This window comes from Natator depressus, chromosome 1, assembly GCF_965152275.1.
Source record: "Natator depressus isolate rNatDep1 chromosome 1, rNatDep2.hap1, whole genome shotgun sequence".
Classification (NCBI taxonomy): domain Eukaryota; kingdom Metazoa; phylum Chordata; order Testudines; family Cheloniidae; genus Natator; species Natator depressus.
Genome location: NC_134234.1, coordinates 338,389,390 through 338,407,451, shown reverse-complemented (window position 1 = coordinate 338,407,451; position 18,062 = coordinate 338,389,390). Strand labels below are relative to the sequence as shown.

Sequence of the window (18,062 nt, the reverse complement as noted above, 5' to 3'; positions counted from 1 at the left end):
CAAAACAGTGAGTCCTGCTGTTGTGTGGCCAGACTTATGTACTGGCTTCTGAACTTTTTTAGACACTAGAGGACTCAGCATCGTGCTTCGATCACGAAGGACGGATATTTGCCATATTTTCTTTATTTGAGACTCTGGCAGTTGTTAACACTGGTTTTATACTACTTATGGCAGAGCTGCTGGTCAGCTTGTCTTCAGACACAGAACAACACCCTTGAAACTCTGGTTTACGTTATCGGTGTGGTTATTTGGTCACTGGCAACAGTGGACAAAAAAGAATGAGTTTGGTGGAATGGTGGGTGGCATGAAGGCCTATGATATCAGATTGATCTTCATGTTTTCAGGACAAAGAGTCTAGAGTGGGGAGAATTTGGCTGGTTTCTTTGATAATCTGTGATTCTGATTGTGACAGTAATTTGCGGGTTTTGTTTGGAAGTTTTTATTTCAATAAACATGAACAGAGAAAGAAAGTTTAGATTTTTCTGTGCTGTTTGGGCACCAGTAGAACAAGGTCATCTGAGTACAGTAGATAATTTATCTCAGATTTATTTATTGGTGTGTTTGGGATGGATTGAGTAACACTGAAATATCACTTTTAATTTGGTAATTAAATAATTTTGAACAGATTGAAGGTTTAATTCCAGTCTTACTCCTCTTTTTTATTTTGAAAGCATCTGTTTGCATGTTGTAGGGTTGCCAGTTTGGTTTGGATGTATTCCTGGAGATTTCATTACATGACATAATCTTTAATTAAAGATTAATCTTTAATTCCTGGAGACTCCAGGCCAATCCTGGAGGGTTGGCAACCCTAATGTTGTTTGTTTTTATCCTGCAGTAAATGGATTTGTACATGGATTTAATTATGTCATATGTTTTGCTTCCTGTTATGTTTTACAATAATTTAAAGTCATAGCTCATGGCGCCAGACTGAGCTAAAGGCTTTTAAAAATATTTTTGCTGGTGTGTAAGTAGGTGAAGGAGCCTCATAAACTGGTGAATACTTCCCTGCTGGACCAGAACCTTTGCTACTGTATCTCAGGATATGTCAGTGAAGCTATCTGATGTCAGTTTTCACCAGCTAAGCTTCTGGCCCCACATTTCTTAATATTTTGTGATCCATGTCAAACTAACTTTCTTTCTTTCTTTCATTCTGAGGAGTTGAATGGATTAGAGAACTGTTAGAGAAGAACAGGTAGGTCACTGCTGTAGGTGTTGGAACAAGTTGGAAGTGAATCTGCCTCCTTCTTTTACCCCTCTCTTTATTCTTTGAAGACATGTGTTTGCATGTTTATTTTTATCCTGCAGCTGATTGATTGGTGCATAGATTTAAATTATGTCACATGCCTTGCCAACAGTTCCATTTGGCTGCAGTTGAAAGTTGAGCCTAAATTGCTAGAGTAAATCACAAGGGTTTTTTTAAGTCTCCGAAAAACGCAAATATCTTTCCTCATTTTGTTGTTGTCTGTATGTTTATTGATAAGCAACTGCGTTGTAAATATGTGCTCTGTGGTTTGTATTTTGGGAAGGGATTCAGTATGACTCTTATGTATTGTGGTGGGTGTATTGTTAGGTAGTGTAGTACTTTTCTGTTGAATCTACAGAATAATTTATTGATGTTGCTGTTAACCCTGATACCTCTGTAGCTTTTTGAATTGAGATCATCAACATATTTCTGGACTAGGATGATAGCTCCTCTGACCATATCTCAGAGAAACATCTGTCATAGAGAATGAGTTTAGACAGTTCTCAGACAGATGTCCAGATTTACACAGTAGTGATTTTCATCATTTTAGCTCACGTATTACCCAGACCACAGGATATATCAGGTGTAAGTACCTGGAGGCTTTCTTTGAAGTCCCGTGTAGTTAAGTAAGTGTCTACTGGGTTTGGCAATCTTTAATGGATTTTTCTAGCAGTTGTTTTAGAAGTCTGTTTGTTCTGATGACACAGAGGTGATAGATGGAAGAGAGATGGCTCCGTCCAGGCCTGAGAGATACAGAGAGGGTAATAGTGGAGGGAAGGTGTTTAGGATGTTCTAGGGTACATCTGTATTGCAATAAAACACCCATGGCTGGGCTCCAGCCCAAATGTCTACACTGCACTTTTATAGCCCCACAGCGCAAGCCCTGCAAACCCAAATCAGGTGACACAGGCCAGACATGGGCATTTTATTGCAGTGAAGACATACCCCCAGATGCCTCTGGAATGGAAAAGGGAGACAACTTGGGGCAGGAGGCAAGGCAAAAGAAACAGACATCTCCTTAAAATGACCAGTTGGAGAAATAGGCCTGGCCAGTTAGGCCACAAAGATGCCTGACTAGATTAAGTTAAGACACAGAACGTATATTTTAACTTTATTTTAGGAAAGTGAGTCAGAGTGCAGCAATAAAAGCCAATTGCAAACAAAAAATTGACTCCGCTTCCTCGAAGGCTAAAGAATATTGACCAAGTTTTTGAAAAGTGATGAGTGACTTTGGGGGCCTAATGTGAGATATCTTAAAGAGGCCTGATTTCCTGGCAGAGGGTTCTCAGCATTTTTTACTACATCAAAACAAAACAGCTCAGCAGTACCATGCCAACAGGTGCACGTTAGATACAAGCTTCTAGAGCTTCCTCGGTAATTCTGTTACAAAGTTTGAGTTTGTGGCACTCCTGATTTAAAATTTATCTAATCTAAATTCCTGACTGAAAACTGTTTACTTTATTCAATTACTATGAGCAGTAAAAAGTCTTTTGAAACATTTCTAATAATATATTACCAATCGCACAACAAGAGACACTGCCTCCAATTAAAGTCTGACTAACAAGTCTGTCCCAGAAGTTCTTAGTGATCCCAAATAAAACCTGAGAGCTCTCAATATGAAATGTGTGGAGTTAAATGGGAAAACTCATGCAGTGGCTCTGCAATAGTCCCAGTCCTTCCTTCATGGTGGTCCTGTTCATGTCAGGACATGGGGAGAGTAGTGTATAAAAAAAAAACCTGAAAATTACAAGCTATCACTTTAAGAGTAAGAGATTTCCTGGTCCTGCTCACAGGCTCAGGGGCTCTGTCGGGAAGTGTGCAATCTAGATCTTCAGCAGTTAGTCTGCAAAGAACCAGCCTGGAGTAAGGTAGGAGTGAGTTGTGCTTCTCGATCTTAGGGAGTAGCCAGATTTGTCTCGCTCTGTTTTAGGTTCTTGTATGTTAGGGTTGTGGATTCTAAGATATAGCATTACCTTGCAACCTTCCAGAAAGAGTATTGTATGTTTTTATCTAACTTCTTGGTGTGAGTGCTGTGAACATAATAGAATCATGGGACTAGCAGGGACCTCGAGAGGTCATCTACTCCAGTCCCCTGCACTCATGGCTAGATTAAATATTATCTAGACCATCCCTGGTTTGTCTAACCAACTCACCGGTCCCTCAGGCAGGGGATGGATCTGGTGGTGACGGCCAGAGGGACAGCAAAACATGCCCTCTGCTGGTGAGCTGAACATACTGCACATCAGATTAGGCCTGAACAGAGACTGGTTGGGTCATTACAAAACCTAAACCTCATTTCCCCAATACTAATTTCTCCCTACCGTTACTCACAGTAACTTGTGAACTGTCTGTAATGGGCCACTCCAAAAGAGATTTTTTTCCTCCCTTGGTATCCTGCTGTTAATTGATTTCTCATTAGATTGACCTCACACTTGGTGAAGCAACCCCCATCCTTTCATGTATTTATACCTGCTCCTGTGTTTTCACTCCATGTATCTGATGAAGTGGGTTCTAGCCCACAAAAGCTTATGCCCAGATAAATTTGTTAGTCTCTAAGGTACCACAAGGACTCGTTGTTTTTGCGGATACAGACTAACACGGCTACCACTCTGAAACCCAGAATCTTTTTTTTTTCTTAAATATGCTTGAAATCCACTGAGAGCTAGGGGATTTGACAGTTGTTTGTGTCTGTCCTTATACAAACATTTTAGCCTTAATCATAAGCTTGCTTATCTTGTGTGTGTTTTGAGTTTCCTCATGAAAGTGTGTGTGAATATATGGATGTGAAAATAAATGAAATTAGTGTGCCAAGTAGTGACAAAACCATTAGGAATACAAACAAACCCATAGCCTACAGCCACTTCATCTCGGGCTCTGATCCAGCTAGATCTCAAGAGCTGCAGAGCTGGTCAGCAGTTGGACTGGAGACCTTCATGGAAAGTCTAGGCAGGTGATTCATTACACAGCATTCTTCCCTCCAAGACAGGACTGAGCCAAGGATGTTTGGTGGAGCTGTGTTAGAGGTACAATCTTTCAGATAAGTAAAAGAAGTCTTGTAACTAAAGATCCTATGGCACTGTTCATAAAAGTAGAGTATTCCCCTACTCAAGTACTCTTGTGAGATTTTGGTAACTATTTTCTGCCTAACTAGATTCCCTCTGCAAAATCCTTGGCTTGTCTTAAATGTAAGAGAAAGCCCGCCCCTGCCCCCCAGCCCCCCTTAGGAAATGGGGCTTCAACTCAAATAGGAGGAGCAGGCCCATTTGCCTAGAATGAGTGCAGTTTGGAAATGTGCCTTCAAGAGGCCTAGGTCACAGAGGAAAGATGCTATTTTTATATTCCTCTTTGATGACACTGTAAGGCACCCAGCATGAATTTCCTAACAGTACAGGAGACAATGCAAAATAAAAGTAGATTACACAGAAAATGAGTAACCATCAGGTAACACAACAGGAAGCTCGGGTACAAAAGAGTTAAGGATATAATACCTACAATCCATTCTCTGTGGCTGGGACCTCTTGGTATTTGCACACAGAGGAGGAGAGAGAACAGGTCACATGGCAATGCCTCTTTTACCCCTCCTTAGCTCCGAGATAAAGTGTAGCAAGGTGACGACTCACTAGTGCAGCGCTCCTGCTGGTTCTCCTGAGAATTAGCTCTTCCAGCCCATAGTGCCCTCTAGCAGGCCAGTGTCTTGCCTGTCACTGCCCCCCCTCATGTCCCTCCCAGACCCTAGTGCCCTCTGCAGTACCCCCACAGTTTCTGGGTCCCCCCTCCCCAGGGAACCCCCTACCCTCTATCCCCACCTTGCCTCAGTGGCTACTGCCAGTCATCGTCTAACCCCCTGCTCACTGGAGCAGACTGCAGTCTGTAAGCCACTCATCATTGGTAAGGGGGGTTGGACCAGCTGCCTCTGCCTATTCCCAGGCTACCCCTCTGTAACCCCAGTACCTTTCCTGGCCTTTAGCAAGGCCTGCAGCCTGGGGGTTTTCCAGGCTCGAGCTCCCCAGCTCCTCCGGCCTTCCCCCAGCCCTGCTCCACTCTCGGTACCCTGCTCAGCTCCCAAGCAGCCAGGTCCTTCTCTCTCTCTACAGCTACAGAGAGAGAGAGAGAGAGACTCTTGAGCTCCGACTCACAGCCCTTTTATAGGGCCAGCTGTGGCCTAATTGGGGCATGGCCCCAGCTGTGGCTGCCTTCCCAATCAGCCTAGGCTTTTCTCTCAGCCCCAGCCCTCTCCAAGGGCTGGCTTTAACCCTTTCCAGGCCAGGGTGGGGTGACTGCCCACAACCCCCCCTCCCAAGATCACCTCCCCCCAGGGGTGGGGGTGGGGGTCTCCTGGCCTAGACCAGTCACCCATGCGCCTCCAGAGCCACTCGCTTCTTTTCCGACTCTTCCAGCTGCTTACGCAAGCAGGTCTCCTCATCTACAACAGCCGCACACTCTTTAGCAAGGTCCAGGGCTCTCGCTTTGGCCTCACAGCACACCTGCTCTGCGGCCTCTAGCCGCTCACACAGGCCAGACTCCCCCAGGCCCTCTTCCTTCAGGGTCTGGGTGCCTACTGCGACCTGCTCCACAACAACCTGGGTCCCGGCCTCTTGCTGGGCCCACTCTGTCCCAGTCTTTGTCCACCATCCCCTGTGGGTGGCTCTCAGGCAGGTCTGCTGCCATCTCCGCAGCAGCTACCTGGCCAGTCCTCGACACATTTGGGTCCTCAGGCCCCTCCACCTGAGTTTGCCCTCTTCCGAGGGGGCAGTCCCTCTTTATGTGGCCCCATTCATGGCAGCCAAAGCAGGCTCGCCACCCCTTTGCTGCTTTGGGCCCCGGCTTCTTCTGTTCTTCTGGTCCTTCTCAGGGCCAGCCCTCCCTGGGCTGCTGTGGGCCATGCTCCTCGAGGCAGGGCACTCCCTCCATAGGTGCCCCCACCGCCCACAGGCCCAACACCTTCTTTGCCTCCTGACTTCCCTTGCCAGGTGGCCTCTCATAGGCCCTTGTCCCATCCCCCATCCTGGGTGAGGCTCCCTGCCCCCATTCCAGTAGGGACAATTCACCCTTACATTTCTGCACCGCCCATAGGTGTAACAAGCCCTGCGCTCTGCCCCGGGCCTCCTGGCCCCAGCGCTGGGCTTCTCCCACCGGTCTTGGGTGTCTTTTTGGAACTCCCTCTGCAGGAGTTTCACCAGGGCCCGCTGCTCCTCCGCTAACTTCCCCAACTGTGCCTGCAAGGCCCACTGTACCTCCCACTGTTTCTTCTGGTTCTCCCAGACCACATGGAGCAAGGTCTCCTGCCTCTCCTGTGTTCCATCAGTCCCCTTCTCTCAGGGCCCTGGCACCGGAGGCCAGCCAGGGATGGCACAAGAGCCTTCTGCAAAGAAAATCTCAGTATATGGTGGGTCCATTGGCCCCTCCTCTTTCAAGCAATAGTCCCAGTCCTTCTCTGCTCAGCCATAGTCCCAGTCCTTGCCTTGCCCCTTGTATCAGGGGCAGACTGCCTATGCCCACATTCTCCACCACCTTGTAGCAAGGCAATGACTCACCAGTGCAGCACCTCCTGCTTGTCATCCTGGGAATTAGCTCTTGCAGCCCATAACACCCTCTACAGACTAGTGTCTCGCCTGCCACTGGCCCCCTGTGTCCCTCCCAGACCCCAGTGCCCCTTACCTCAGGGTTCTGCCCTCTGCAGTACCCCCACAGTTTCTGGGTCTCCCCTCCCCAGGGAACCCCCTACCCTCTATCCCCACCTTGCCTCAGTGGCTACTGCCAGTCATCATCTAAGACCCCACTCACTGGGGCAGACTGCAGTCTGTAAACCACTCATCATCGGCAAGGGGGTTGGACCAGCTGCCTCTGCCTATTCCCAGGCTACCCCTCTGTAACCCCAGTACCTTTCCTGGCCTTTGGCAAGGCCTGCAGCCTGGGGGTTTTCCAGGCTGGAGCTCCTCTGGCCTTCCCCCAGCCCTGCTCCACTCCCAGTGCCCTGCTCAGCTCCCAGACAGCCAGATCCTTCTCTCTCTACAGCTAGAGAGAGACTCTCAAGTGCCTGACTCACAGCCCTTTTATAGGGCCAGCTGTGGCCTGATTGGGGCATGGCCCCAGCTGTGGCTGCCTTCCCAATCAGCCTAGGCTTTTCTCTCAGCCCCAGCCCTCTCCAAGGGCTGGCTTTAACCCTTTCAGGGCCGGAGTTGGGTGACTGCCCTGCTACAGACAGGAACTGGTTGCACCTCCATTCTCATAACATGATAAGCTGCATTAGCTCATGTAGGCCCTGTCCAGCAATCTGAACCGAATCAGTAAATCATTTAAGCGCAGGCTTATGTCCCGCAGACTACACATTGCAGATTCAGAGACTGTTAAAGTCCTAAATCACTGAAAGATCTCACTGGCAATCACAGGGGCTCTGGTGAGGTTGAAAATGCTCCTAAATTCAATCCCCTTTCTTCATATGTGTGTACACACTGAAAGCAGTGTTCAAACCAATTTCAAACTGGTGGCCTTTTCAAAACATAATATTAAAAATGAATGCCACTAACAGCCCTCTTTCACAGACTTTCCATCCACAAACCAGTGGCATACATACATACAAAGGAGGGAATGATGTGGGGTAAGAAAGTGGACGTTAGCATTTAGAGTATTCAAGCGGCCACAAACTCCACTGAGGAAATGAAAATCTCTCTGCAGTGTCTTTTTAAACAGGCAGGTGAGATATTCCCAACTGTACTGCAAAGGCAAGACAAAAGAAGCCAAAAATATTAGTATTGTCTGTTCTCCTTCCAATACACGCATGAGTCAGTGCAGCTCACAGTTCACTGCATACCACAAAGACAGAATATCCCCCTTCACAATTAATCACTTTAAATGCTTTTCTCTTTAAAAACAAAGTACATGTGTATGCTATGATTATCTGTCGTGAATTACCCAAAGAGGATGCTCTGTCCTGCAACTCAGATGTAAAATATGGTAGGTAATTCAACGGTTGCTATAGTGCCTTAATTACACATTTGTATGAAATATATAGCCACTGAAAGGCTAGAGCTCTTTATTACACCTGAACCAGCCTCAGTCTTTATATTTTAAAGATTTTCTATGACATACCTTACTTGTGCACTGAAATGAGTTATGAGTTTGAGAAGGAATGTCACAGCTCAGTTTTCTGAGGTTCTGAACCTTGGAGACTTCAATATGCAGGTTGATGTTGGCTCAAAAGGAGAAAGAGAGACAGAGAAAGAGAAAGGGTGGTGATCTGAGCACGGGTCTAGGAGCCAGGAACTCCTGAGTCCTAACCCTGACTATGACACTGTTGCCCTCTATGGCTTTGGACAAGTCACATCACATCGTGCCTCATTTGCTCCATTTGTAAAATGGACATAAATATTTAATTACCCACTTTGCAGGGAGATAGTGAGGATAAGTAGCTAATGTTTGTGTAATGCTTCTCTTCTTCAAAGTGCTAACAATTATTACTGTTATCAGATAGGCCAGCACGTCTCCTTGGAAGTGAGGGACTTTGGGAACTTTATAAGAAGAGGTCCAACAAGACTGGTCATGTGCTTAACTTTGTCATCAGGTCTGATCTGAATATTTCAGATGTTCAGGCTCTGTTGAGTGTTATCATCTAGTTTGTTGACTAAGAAGTAATTGTGGGAGTATGTGATAGTTGTCTACAAGTATTTGAAGGAGATAAAACCCCACAAAGGTGAAGAATTGTTTAAAGTGCAAGAGACTAGCACTAAGAATAAAGGGATGGAATTCAGAAAGAGAAAATGTAGACTTAATATCAGGGGAAATTTTCTAATAGTGAGCTCTGTTTGACTGTCTTGAGAGCACTGATTATGCATGTGTTGGTAGCATGTCTAGTACAATGAGGCCATGATGCTAAATGAGGCGTTTGGACACTACTGTGATATAAATATTAATTAGCAGTAGACGATGAAATAATCTCCAAAGGGATTTAATGGAAGCCCATTGCTTGAGACATTTTTAAAATTATATTGGATAGAGAGAACCCACTGGAAAATATACTGTAGAGATAAGTCCAATCCTGGTCCCAGAATGAATGAAGTGGACTTGACCCAGTAGGAATTGTACATCTCTAATTTCTACGATTCTGTGAATTATAGTATGGATAATATTTCAATCATTGTCACATCTCCTGATCATAACAGGTGAGATCTCAGTTATGCGTCCTAGAAGTTAAATATCTCAGAATCACATTGTTTGGAAAGTGTGTGCTTCTTAGACCAGTGCTTTAACTCTCTTGTGTTCTTTTGTGCTTAATGTAGAATGAGTGCCTTAGAGTGGTACAATTAAGAAAGCTGATTTTGGGCTTATGCTTTAGATGCTTTAAAAACACAAGCAAAACATTGGGTCTGGTCTACTGTTGCTGGAATGAGAATGTTAAAAAAAATTCTGAATAGTTGCTAATTATTTTCCTGATTTCCAAACAAACATTTTTACCGCCCCCCCCAGTTGTATTTTAAATTAATGCTCTCCCAAAATTGCCTTGGAAAACATCACTGCCTTCGCAAATTCCAACTTTGGAAAACCTAGAAATCTAGCCAATAGCACTATCTAAGAGGGAAACTGTTTATGGTGAGGAAGCACTGTTTCCCTGCAGTTGTTTTAGAACTCAGCCAGTATTTCTCATGCTTTTTTGCATCCTGGAGACAGTCACAGTCTTAGGGTGTGTCTACACTGACAGAGTTACAGTGCTGGTAGTTACAGCGCCACTCAGAGAGCGCTGAAGGGAATCCGCGGTTGTGTGTTCACACTGTCAGCTGCCTGCGCAATCGCGTGTTCACACTTGCGGCACTTGCAGCGGCATTCGGAGTGGTGCACTCTAAGCAGCTATCCCACAGAGCATCTCTTCCTCTTCTGCTGCTAAGAGTTGTGGGATGGCAGAGGGGGTCACAGGGCATCCTGGGTCTTGTCCCAATGCCCCATGATGTATTGCTTCTGTCATAAATATAAAGGGAAGGGTAACCACCTTTCTGTATACAATGATATAAAATCCCTCCTGGCCAGAGGCAAAATCCTTTCACCTGTAAAGGGTTAAGAAGCTAAGGTAACCTCACTGGCACCTGACCCAAAATGACCAATGAGGGGACAAGATACTTTCAAATCTGGAGTGGTGGGGGAAAGGCTTTTGTCTGTCTGTCTGTGTGATATCTTTGCTGGGAACAGATCAAGGATGCAAGCCCTTCAACTCCTGTAAAGTTAGTAAGTAATCTAGCTAGAAAATGCGTTAGGTTTTCTTTATTTTGGCTTGTAAATTTGCTGTGCTGGAGGAAATGTGTATTCCTGTTTTTGTGTCTTTTTGTAACTTAAGGTTTTGCCTAGAGGGATTCTCTATGTTTTGAATCTGACTGGCTGTGAGATTATCTTCCATTCTAATCTTACAGAGTGTTTCTTTTATCTTTGTTTTGTTCTTCTAATAAAGTTCTGATTTTTAAGAATCTGGTTGGGTTTTTGGGTCTTAAAAATCCAAGGGGTTTGTGCTCATCTTGTTTATTCTCAAGCCTCCCCAGGAAAGGGGGTGTAAGGGTTTGGGGGGATAGCTGGGGGAAGAGGAACTCCAAATGGTCCTTTTCTATGGTTCTTTGTTAAATCATTTGGTGGTGGCAACATTTTACCTAATCCAAGGGCAAAGACTTTGTGCCTTGGGGAAGTTGTAACCTAAGATGGTAGAAATAAGCTTAGGGGGTCTTTCATGCGGGTCCCCACATCGGTACCCTAGAGTTCAGATTGGGGAAGGAACCTTGACAGCTTCACATCCCAGCAATCCCTGTGCTTCCGTCCGCATTTGGCGCCATCTTTCAGCCGTTTTTGTACTGCACACTCTGCCTCTTCGGTCTGCAGGAATGGATCCCGCTTTGTTGACCAATATGCTACTTGCTCGTACTAATACGTCACGAGTGGCAGTGGAGTTATTCCTTAAATTACAAAGGCAGGAGGAGTGCGACATTGATCTCGCCACGCATAGTAGCTACGACACGAGATTGCTTGTGGCATTCAAGGAGGTGCTGACCACAGTGGAATGCCGCTTTTGGGCTCGGAAAAAAAACACGGAGTGTGGGATCTCATCGTCATGCACGTCTGGGATGACTAGCAGTGGCTGCAGAACTTTCAGATGAGGAAAGCCACATTCATGGGACTGTGTGATGAGCTCGCCCCAGCCCTACGGCACAAGGACACGAGAATGAGAGCTGCCCTGCCATTGGAGAAGTGCGTGGCAATTGCACTGTGGAAGCTGCCTACTCCAGACTGCTACCGATCAGTCGCTAACCAGTTTGGAATGGGAAAGTCAAGTGCTGGACTCGTGTTGACGGAAGTGTGCAGGGCCATTAATCGCATCCCGCTCCAAAAGACCGTGACTCTGGGCAACATACGTGACATTGTGGATGGCTTTGCACAAATGCGCTTCCCTAACTGTGGAGGGGTGATAGATGGCACGCACATTCCAATTCTGGCACCAGACCACCTAGCCACCGAGTACATTAATTGGAAGAGGTATTTCTCTGTGGTTCTCCAGGTGCTTGTGTGTCACCGTGGAGGTTTCACGGACATTAACATAGGCTGGTCCGGAAAGGTGCATGACGTGTGCCTGGCCTGTTCAAGAAGCGGGAAGCAGGGACTTTCTTCCCGGACCAGAAGATCACTGTAGGGGAAGTTGAAATGCCCATTGTGATCCTGGGAGACCCTACCTACCCCTTAATGCCATGGCTTATGAAGCCACACAAAGGGAACCTTGACAGCAGCAAGGAGTGGTTCAACAACAGGCTGAGCAAGTGCAGAATGACTATTGAGTGTGCTTTTGGCCGTTTAAAGGCCTGCTGACGCTGCCTATATGGGAGGCTGGACCTGGCTGATGACAATATTTCTATGCTTATAGCCGTGTGCTGTACACTCCATAATATTTGTGAAAAGAAGTGTGAAAGCTTCACTCAGGGCTGGACCACTGAAGCTCAGTGCCTGGAAGCTGAATTTGAACAGCCAGAGATCAGGGCTATTAGAGGGGCGCAGCACAGTATCATAAGGATCAGGGATGCCTTGAGGCAGCAATTTGAAGCTGAAAGCCACTAATATTTGCAGCTATACTCGGGAGTGCAGTGCTTGTAATGCTAGGAGGTGATTCTGATAGGTGCAGACAATGCACTATTAAGGTTTAAGAAAATTGCCTGTTCCTTTGCAGGGCTCTCAATTAATGGAAGAAAGATTGCTTTCAAACCAAAACAATTATTTTATTAAAAAACAACAACCGGAGGAGAGAGAGAAACAAAAAACATATCAGCAATGTGGGGGGTGGGGGATGGGGGAAGGGAGGGTCCCAGGAGGAGGTGGGGTCCCAGGATGGTTAAAGATTTGTGTATGTCCAGGTATCATATGTAACCTTGTCCTTTGGAGTACAGTGCAGTGAGTACTGTACTTCAGCAGGGCTAAACTGCAGAGGGATGGGTGTTGAGTGCAGTGGGTCCTGGGAGTCCGCAGGGCTGGACTGTGACAGAGCAGGAGTGGAATGCCGTGGGTATAGACTGGAGCCAGGAGATTGATAAGAGTGTGTTGGACGTGTCTGGGGGGCACATGGGAAAGAGTTTTGCAACAGTGGCTGCAGGGGAGGGCAGGCGCGGAGTTGCTCAGTTTGTAGTGCTAGTAACACCTGTCTGCTTGGCTCTCCATAACTTTTAAGAGCTGTTCTGTGACTTCGTTCTGGTGCACCATGTTCCCCTTTCGGTCCCTCTTCTCGAGGTCCTGCCACTCCTTCAATTCTTGTTTTTCGGCCGCGGAGTGCATCATGACGTCATGCAGAAAGTCCTCTTTAGTTCTTCATGGCCGCTTTCTAATTCTGCGCAGCCGTTCAGCCGGTGACAACAAAGAGGGAGGCTGGGCTCCCAGGGTCATATCTGTGAATCCAAAATGCAACATTTTACAGAAGCAGTATTGTTTGAAACACACAGACCACTGATTCAGTGATTTAAAACACAGCCACTATTCACATACCTGTCAGTAACTGGCTGACCTCAGGCAAGCACACATGAGCCGTAAGACCCCCAGAATGGTGAGTAACTGCAGGGGCAGGGGAAATCAGTGTTCCAGGAGCATACTGTACACTGGGCACATGGCTCTTGGGGAGAGCCAGCACTGGGGGGGACGTGGGAGGGGCTTATAATCATTACTGTTCCCACTTTTTCCACAGGCTGTGTTCATTATGGAAGATATCTCACTGCTGAGGGTGAGCAGGGAATCAAGGGAGGGTCTTCTATAAGACTGCAGATTCTGCCCTGGCCCTTATGCGGCTCGCCAGTGTGCAGCAATGGTCCCCCTGCTTTCTGCAACCTTTCTGCCCCCAATAACTCACTTCAGCAATTCCCAAAATCAAAACCACTTAGGAGCGACCTCCTCTCCTGTTTGCGCTTCATCAAGATCCGACTGCTGTGACTGACTAGCTTCCTCCAGGGTAGAGAAGAGCTCCTGGCTGCTTGCATCTCTGACCTCCGAGTCATCCTCTGCCTCTGGGTCCCCCTCCACATCCTCGTCCAAGATTTCCTCCTCCTGGCTTGGTCCACTCTCGACTGGCATGTGAGCCACCGAAGCATCCACAGTGGCCTTCGCAGTGGAGGTGGGGTCACCACTGAGTATCGAATCCAACTCTTTGTAGAACCGGCAGCTTTTGGGCACAGCACTGGAGCAGCGGTTTGCCTCCCACGCCTTGTAGTAGGCATTCCGCAGCTCCTTCACTTTGACCCTGCACTGCAGTGTGTCCAGTGATGAGCTGCCAAAATCTTAACAACCGGTTCCCTCCTCACCCCACGAGCGGGTCGTGGCTCGCCCCCGCCCCCCCAGGACTCCTGCCCCATCCAACCCCCCACATTCCTTGATGCCCCCCCGGAACCCCTGCCCCATCCACCCCCCTCCCCTGTCCCCTGACTGCCCCCAGAACAGGGCAGGAGGGTCTCATGAGCCACCATAGTGGGTGCCCACCCCACCCCTAAGAGCCAGAGGGACCTGCCGGGAGGTGAGGTGGGGAATCCCGGCAGTGTTTACCTGGGGCGGCTCCCGGGAAGCATCCAGCAGGTCCCTCTGGCTCCTCGGGGCGGGGGAGCATAGCTGGCGGGGAGCAGGGGGAGTGGCCGCTACCCCCACTGATCACATCAAAAGGCGCCTCCGGGGCTGGAGCCCCCATGGGGAGAATTTGGTGGGTGCAGAGCCCCCACCGGCAGCTCCGTGCCCCACCCCGTGCCCAGCCCCAGCTCACCTCCGCCCCCGCCCCTGAACACGCCGCCCCACTCTGCTTCTCCGCCTCCCCTGCACGCTCCCCTGGGTTACCTGCTGCAGCGCGGGCAGCCCTCCTCACGCCCCCCTGCCCATCTCACCTCCACTCCACCTCCGCCTCCCTGGGCCTGAGTGCGAAGCCGCCGCCTGCTTCGCAGCCCTCCCAGGCTTCCCGCACGAACAGCTGATTTGCGGGAAGCCGGGGGGGCGGAGGAGTGGGGCGGCGCGTTCAGGGGCAGGGGTGGAGACGAGCTGGGGCCTGGCGTGGGGCAGGGAGCTGCTGGTGGGTGCTCTGCACCCACCACATTTCCCCCGTGGGGGCTCCAGCCCCAGAGCCCCCATGGAGTCGGCGCCTAAGACGCCACTTTTGGCCAGTTGTTAAATTTAGAAGCCCTTTTAGAACTGGTCCTTCACGGGACAACCGGTTCTAAAAAGGCTTCTAAATTTAACAACCGGTTCCAGCGAACCGGCTCCAGCTCACCACTGAGTGTGTCCCAATCATGGCCCCTTTCTGTCATGCATTGTGAAATCTCTCCATAGGTATCATAATTCCTTCGGCTGGAGCGCAGCTGGGACTGGACAGCCTCCTCTCCCCAAATGCTGATGAGGTCCAGCAACTCGGCATTGCTCCAAGCAGGGGATCACCTGTGCGTGGAGCAGGCCTGGCCACCTGGAAAGATGTGCTGAGAACTTGCACGCATCACCGAGCAAACAGGAAGGGGACTTTCAAAATTCCCAAGTAATTTAAGGAGTGGAGCTCACGGTTGGTCACCTGACGGCAGGGCAGTAGAGTTCAAACCAATGACCAGAGAGGTGAGAACAGGCTTTGTGGGACACCTCCTGGAGGCCAATCGCAGCACTGTAATCGACCAGGGAATCTACACTGACACCGCAGCTCTGTAGCCCTGGCGCAGAAAGCTCTACACCTCTCGTCAGGGTGGTTTTTTTTCAGCACTGCAATGGCGTAGTTTCTGCGCACTGAATGGCAGGGTGTGCACCTCGGGAGTTACAGCGCAGAAATATGCTTTATTGCACAGAAACTTGCCAGTGTAGACAAGGCCTTAGACCCGTTGTGCCACTCCGTACCTCAACGCAGCACCCTGGAATGCCCACATTCACCGCTGTCATATAAGTATGATATGCTTTGTACAAAGTATATCTTGCGAGGTATCATTTTAAAAGTCTTGATCTGTTGAACATTAATATCCTGTTGGATTGTAGGTGCTATCATTGTACATGGAGTTATGATGTATTGCTGTATGTGTCACTGAAATATGTTGTGAGGTTGGGAACACCCACAACTAACCTTTCAGGTACAACAAGGGGGTAGCCATGGATAGCCAGACAGTGTTAATGGCTCATCAACACCCATCAAAGAAAGCATCCGCTATCACAGAGCACATATACAATGGAGACTGCTTGACCAATGGGAACTGCCTGGTCCCCACATCACAGCAAAAGATTTTTCCAGCAAGCTAAAAGAAACTATAAAAGAGGGGAAGTGACATCATCAGTTGGCCTCTCTCCATCCCCCCTCCCTCCAACTCAACACCTGGAAGAAACGTCTCGAGGACAAAGTCTTTGAACTGGGGAGGGTGGTCCCAGGCTGGAAGGCAGTTCCAGACTGTGAACTGAGGATCTGTGACCTGTTTGTACCATCCATCAGGGTGAGGCCCTGCTTGATTCAAATCCTGTTTAGTTTATAGAATTCAGACTGAAAATTTATTTTTATTTTTTAATTAACCAACTTTGAGCTCTACACTTGCTATTGATAATCATTTAAAATCTTTCTGTAGTTAATAAATCTGTTTTATATTTCACCTGAAACAGTGGGTTTTGGTTGAAGTGCTTGGGAAATCTCAGCTCAGTTTACAAAGGCTAGTGTATGTCCTCTCCACATCGAGGAAGGGGAGGACTGGGTAATGAACTTACACTGGCCAGGCTTCTGACCAGTGCAAGACAGTACAGTTCTGGGATGCAAGGCTGGGGAGCTGGGGGGAATTGGCTGGAGCCTCTCTATTGATAATTCTTGAGTGTCTGGGAGATCATTCATGTAACTCAGTTGGGTGTGACCCTGCCTGTGGATGTCTGTGAAAGTACAGTACCTGCCAGAGGTTTGTGGCTTGACACAGCATCAGTGTAAGAGGAAGAGGGATACCCCAGGTTGGTGGAGCAGAGGGCTCAGCGATTCCATAGTCCTGGTTGCACCCCAGGAACCCCATCTGACCCATGCGATCCTTTGGTGTTTTCCAGCCTATGTTGCTAGACCCTTGCTATTTCCTGTTCCAATGAGAGCCTAAGTAGTGGCCACAGGGAGGTCATGGAAGCTGTCTTCCCTAGCATTTTCCATATAGCTGTGCCTTGGGTGTGCAAGCTCAGAACTTTCTAGGTAGCAGTGTGTGTTGAAGCTTCATATACACCTTGCCTATGTCCTCTGATAATATTGTATATTCCCTGAGGATAATAAAAGGCAGTGCATCCCCAATCACCAATCTGTTCCATCCACTAAATACAAAATCTGTTATAAGACTGAAGTATTATAGAGAGGAAAGAGGCTGGGTAGTGTCAATCCATACTGGCAATCATCTTCAGGAACCACAGTTACTATCGGGGGGGAGGGAGGGATAGCTCAGTGGTTTGAGCATTGGCCTGCTAAACCCAGGGTTGTGAGTTCAATCCTTGAGGGGGCCATTTAGGGATCAGGGCAAAAATTGGGGATTGCTCCTGCTTTGAGCAGGGGGTTGGACTGGATGACCTCCTGCAGTTCCTTCCAACCCTGATATTCTATGATTCTATGGTAAGTAACCATCCTTTCTTCTCCAAGCATTGCCTGTATGGATCCCCACAGCAGCCCCCCAACCTAAGGGAGTTGGCTCAAAGGAGGAAACCCTACTAGCTCACATAGGAAGTTGATGAGAGCTTTGGCCTGCTACCAAGGGTACCCAATTGCCTTTTCCCTGACTGAAAAAAAGGATGATGTCTGATCTCTTGACTGAGAAAAATGTCTTTGCCATAAATCAGACACAAAAGAATAAAAAGAGAGCAGTATGATTCTTCAGTGCTTTGCCTGTTGTTATGAGTTTCCCTAAAATGTAAACTGTTCCAAACATGTTGAATTACAGCCGCCCAGTTATAGTATTTCCAGGTGGAGAGGCTAATGTGAACTCTTGTTTTCTGTCTTTGAAGCCTGAGATGATTTTTGGTACTATCTATGCCATATACATTTGTTTAATGTTTTAGCTACTCCTGGTTTATCCTAAGTAGGTAGGACTGGCAAGATATTTTGGAAGGGCAGAAATTTGGGGCAGGACATTCATTTTGAATCAAGCTGACTCAACCCAAGACTATGTCCCACTTATGCACTCAAACAAAGGTTAAGTGGGGCATAAGTGGTGCAAGGGCCTTGGACTGTACAGGGATGAATTTCACCCAAAGCGAACAAAGTCATTAAATAGTCACATCTAGTGATGAACAAAAGTCCGGTCACCAAACGTATCACAGTACCTGTGCTATTTACTATACTCCAATACTCTTTAACAGTAGTTCCCAACTAATT

The 18,062-nt window shown here is 47.7% G+C and overlaps 1 long non-coding RNA gene across 1 annotated transcript in view; it reads right to left on the bottom strand.

Moving 5' to 3' along the window:
- Positions 1 to 12,729: 12,729 nt before the first annotated feature.
- The window catches only part of LOC141980925 (uncharacterized), a 48,968-nt gene continuing 43,635 nt past the window's right edge, over positions 12,730 to 18,062 (bottom strand). Inside the window, exon 3 of the long non-coding RNA XR_012637631.1 lies at positions 12,730 to 13,137. This is a non-coding gene — a long non-coding RNA (uncharacterized LOC141980925). The remainder of the gene's footprint in view (positions 13,138 to 18,062) is intronic.